The sequence below is a fragment of the Pseudoliparis swirei genome, chromosome 8 (assembly GCF_029220125.1).
Source record: "Pseudoliparis swirei isolate HS2019 ecotype Mariana Trench chromosome 8, NWPU_hadal_v1, whole genome shotgun sequence".
Classification (NCBI taxonomy): Eukaryota; Metazoa; Chordata; class Actinopteri; order Perciformes; family Liparidae; genus Pseudoliparis; species Pseudoliparis swirei.
This window is the reverse complement of record NC_079395.1, coordinates 2,559,666-2,564,647: the sequence shown is the minus strand read 5'-3', so window position 1 is coordinate 2,564,647 and position 4,982 is coordinate 2,559,666. Positions and strand designations below refer to the sequence as shown.

General features: G+C 40.0%; 1 long non-coding RNA gene across 1 annotated transcript; it reads left to right on the top strand.

Moving 5' to 3' along the window:
* Nucleotides 1–1,784: 1,784 nt before the first annotated feature.
* LOC130198245 (uncharacterized) lies at nucleotides 1,785–3,460 on the top strand. The gene is made up of 4 exons (XR_008832586.1): nucleotides 1,785–1,897; nucleotides 2,191–2,363; nucleotides 2,534–2,748; nucleotides 3,087–3,460. It is a non-coding gene; the product is annotated as an uncharacterized LOC130198245 (long non-coding RNA).
* The last annotated feature ends 1,522 nt before the right edge of the window (nucleotides 3,461–4,982 follow it).

Here is a 4,982-nt window from a genome sequence, read left to right as displayed (position 1 = left end):
ACCAAGGAGACACACAGACTCACACCATCGTACAACAAACGACATAGCCTAAAAGCATTTTTGTTGTTGTAATATCCCCATCTTCTTTGTAGCCTCCAGTTTCTAATGGCTTGTGGCAATAAGCTGGTGTCCCTAAACTCCAGGAGGGCCAGGAGCTGAATGGAATGCTAATCCATAAGATTTTTAAAACCAAAGGCCTGTATGTGAGACCATCAAGGACCATTTTAGTAAGTTTGCTTTCTTTCTTTTATTTGTTTCTAATACTTTTCACTGAATAGAATTGTATCTTTCGAAAATGAAATGTAAACTGTTTATTACTTGTAGCAGTATACAATATATACAATTAAAGCAAAGGTTTGAGCGCAATCAAACCAGAGAAAAGCACAAACAAAGGTTCCTTGTTTTAATCGGTCAAACGATAACTTGTTTCTAATATGGTTATTTAATTTCAAAGTTGTGATTTTGCTTTTGATATATATTTTTGGTCTTTCTTTTTCTGTTTAAGACTGACTCAGATGAAGAAAATGAATGTTCCAACATCACTACCAGATCAACATTAAGCAGTTGTGCAACTGCTAAGGACCAGGATGATGACTGTTTGGAAGTTTATGGTTCACAAATCCACACTGGCAGACCTAGCACCACCAGGGTTGCTACAAGAGCAATGAAGTAGGGATGACCCTGTACTAGCAGTCAGGATGGAGATGGAAACCCTGGCACTGGCAGTGGTGATGAACATGGCTATGGCATCACACACGCCACCAGAAGTGTTGTTAGAAGGCGTACAGCAATGCAAGGAAGTGGCACTAGTGGTCACGATGGGCTGTCTTGCAGAAGTGATGGCAACCCTGGCACAAGCGGTGATGATGGAGGCAGCCTTGCAGAAGTGATGGCAACCCTGGCACAAGCGGTGATGATGGAGGCAGCCTTGCAAGAAGTGATGGCAACCCTGGCACAAGCGGTGATGATGGAGGCAGCCTTGCAAGAAGTGATGGCAACCCTGGCACAAGTGGTGAAGATGGTGACTACTCTTCATATTTGAGACTTATGGCTGCTCTTCCTGATGACTCTTCAGATGATGAGGAGTTCAACCAGGCTATAATTGCCAGTATGGAGAGTCAAATGTGAGTAGCACAAACACAGAATGTGTCAACTATTGAGGATGATGTGATCACATAGTTGATATGAACTATTTATTTTAAGATTATTTTGTCATATCTGATCATTTGTTTTTGATGTTGTCTTTATAGTGTAGAAAAGGTCCCGGTTCAAGAGATACTGCTGGAACTCTCAAGCAAAATCAACACAAAGCAACAGTGCAAATTTAATATAAATCGCTCTGCTGTCTGGGAGGGAGCCGTGCGAGGATTTCAAAGGTGTCCTATAACCCCAACTTGATGATCTCGTGAAATTCTCAGATGACATGGGAGAAATGAGGAAGGATTGATTTAGGAGGGCCAAGGAGGAATTCTTGAGGCTGCTGATGGAGACCATGGCCAGGTCACCCATGTTTGAGGAAAGAAAACAGCAAGAACTTGGCTCTTGACAGTGCTGGTAATGACCATTTTAATTTTTTGTAATCTTTTTTTTTTACATACAACTTTCAGCTTTTGAACTGATTTACAATGTATTCAATGGCACAATGAAATCCATGATTTTATGTGGTAGTGCGTCTTTATGTATTTATCAATATGACATTTCCTTTTATCCTGTTGTTTTGAAGCTCTAAGAGAGGACCGGTACTACACAGCTGGCAGAGCCATTGCTGTAAGCAGTACATGGTGGTCCGCCACCAAACTTCCTCTCGCCAACAATATTTTCTCTTCTGGTTGATGGTTCAGCAAAGCCAGTGCTAGACGACATAGCTGACAATGAACTTTTGGAAAAAGTAAAAAAGGTCAGTTGGTAGTCTAAATGTTATCTTGCATTAAAATTAGGTTACATTATAATATTCTCTTGCCGTTTTCCATTTGAGAGGAATACCAATCCAGCCCAGTCTGCTCATTGCTGAATGCTCACTTCCTATAGGTTGTCGGCAAAGTGTATTTTCCTTATTGTTTATCACATTGTAGCTATCTGGAAGAAAACAAGTTAGGGCACCCTTGTTAATTATGCAGGCGTCCAGTGTCTGGGTTCTTACTAATAAGTAGCCTCCATAACAAACTATCCTGATGCTCCTTGTGATGCTAGGTATCTGAAAGTACAACCCTTGAGGACCTTGAGATGACAACGGCACCTCTGCTTGACTACTTGGCCAATGCAGGATGTCTGAGGCCTATGCGCTCTATAAGAGACAGGGATTTGCTGGTACATGACATTGTCATGTTCCAGATCATCCACAGGGTTCAAGGTCCATTTCAAAGGTATTCAGAGGTGTTGGTTGTTTGCAGTCAGATTAATCAGAGTAGCAATCAGAATTTTACCCATAGACCAACTAAATCTATTATTTGTATATAAAACTAAGTAAATTTACAATGCACAAGTGAATTAGGAACCTAATTAAATTCTTCAAAATTCCATGTTATTTGTACAGATTCTGTGAAGGACTGAAAACGCTTGGGGTTCTGGAGAAAATCCAAAGGCATCCAGACAGCTTTCGTCCCCTGCTCTGTCATGAGCCAAGCACACTGACTGCTGACCAGATGGATGATGTTTTCAGCATTTGGCTGTCTCCAGAAGGGAGCAACAAGAGAGCTGCTGAGGAGATAGTCGTTACCTTCTGGAGAGACTATCTCCAGGATGCAGAGGGTAATTGACAGTTTAGTGTATAAGTAAAGCTATGTGTCTATTTATATTTTAGTGTTATTGTTTTTTGTGTGTGTTTTGTGAAGAAAAAAAAATACTTGTGTAACAAAAACATTATAGCTTAAACTTACTTACTTTCTTGGTTGTAATGTCATCAAGTAGCACCTTTGAGATTGTTAAAAGATGAAAGGTGTTTTGTAAATATATTGCTATAAGAGTTATTCAGTTTTTTCAAGTACAATACTCTTATTTCACAATTTATTTAGTATCAAATGAGTTGCTGTTTCATATACATGCTTATTGGACCAACTACCACTTACAATGTTTTTCTGTTCTTATAGAGGAAGAAGGGCCATCCAAACTCCAAAAAATATTGGCCTTTGCAACTGGAGCATCTGTGCTACCACCGATTGGCTTCTCTCCAACTCCTTCCATCCAGTTCATCCAGAAGGAAGATGACGACTTCTCCTCGACCCCAATGTTCCCTGTGGCCAACACGTGTGTCAACTGTCTCAAGTTGCCACTACATGTTTCATATCGGCTCTTTAAGGAGAAGTTCGACTTTGCAATCGGAAACTCGTATGGGTTTGGCAGGGCATAAACATATATGTCTTTGAAAAAGGAATAAAATGGAACTGTTCTTCCCCTCACACTGATATTTATGGAAGCCCGTTTCCGCCACTGTGATAACAAAATTAAGATCCTGTCAGTCATAATTATGAGATAGTATCTCATAATTATGACTTAGCATCTAATAATTATGAGATAGTGAAGTCATAATGACTTGCAGGATCTTAATTTTTGCACAGTGGAAACTAAATAACCAAGCAGTTATCACAGTGGCGTTAAACATTTGCCTTAGGCAGTTACGCAGTTAAAGTATATTGAGTCATTTCCCCCTCTGTCTCTTATCCGTCCGTGTCTTATGTGTCTGTCTGTTTCTCCCTCTGCCTGTCTTTTTGAAAAAATGCGTTCACAAATGTTTGTTCATTTTTTGTGTAATAAAACAATGTTAACTTTAACATAACTCTTGTAATTCACTGAGAAAACTGCACAGGTGAAGTAAACAATGTTTTAACAAAACCTTACATAACATGCATGTTTTTCAGAGAAGAAAATGCAGAAGAGAAGAAAACACATCTATTCCATGGTTCCCATCATTTTCAAGTGGATTCACTTGTCGAATACTGTCCATTGTGGTCTCATTAATCGTTACATCAATGTCTGGAATTCTAACATCATTATTGGTTTGAAGTTCAGGTAATGGCCCTTCTTCATCAATGCCATAGTAGTTATCGTCATCAAAATGTCATTTATAACGGGATGGATTCCTACATTGTTTATGACCCTGTATGCCACAGCTGAAGAGGAGTCCTCCCCCCTTGTGTGGACAGGCCGTGGTTATTCCACTGGTTGATAAATTCTGTTACTGCCCTTTCAATTCTTGGGAAATAAACATAATGCAGACAGAATAGATGTACTTCATTCAATGAGTCCAGTATACCCTGCTCCTCCATGAAGTTAAACATATTAATAAAGTGTCTAGATACAACTCTATTCAATTCTGCCCATAGTCTCTCAATCCTTTGGTTGTGTACTGAAACTCCTGTAATAACACTACGACTGTTCAGTCCTCTTCTTTCCAACATAAACTGGGCAACACGTATATTTTCCATACCATAATCACATCTGACCCGTAAGGGCAAACCAAAGTTGTGTACTCCTCCCAAAAATAATGACAAGACACTTAAGGCTCTGTTGTTAGATAAGCACCGTAAGTATATAATGGTCCGACTGAAGCCATCAACACAGCCATGAAAGACCATCCGCCATCTAATCAGCTTGTGGTTGCCGTCAAAATGCCTGTTGGGAGATATAAAGTACATTAAATAAAAACATATATAGGTAAAGCTAGCAAACTGTTGATTACCTTTATTGATAATACAAAATAGTTACTAGTCAACTTACCATAATTGGTTGGGGGCCTGAACACTATAGACCCTTCGGCGTATGGCATGTGGCGTCTAAATGACCGCCCAATGGGATCCACTTGATCGAGGCTCTGTCTGACCCGCCAACGCTGAACCCTTAAGCCACGTGATCTCAGGCTTCCAAGAACGTATGCTTCACCTGCATTTGGAGTGTTCTGTAGTATAGTCGTCTAGCGCTGTCCAGGTCTTGATTTGACAATATTGCATATCTTAATGGCTCAACTCCCAGAGTTTGTCTGTGTCTGT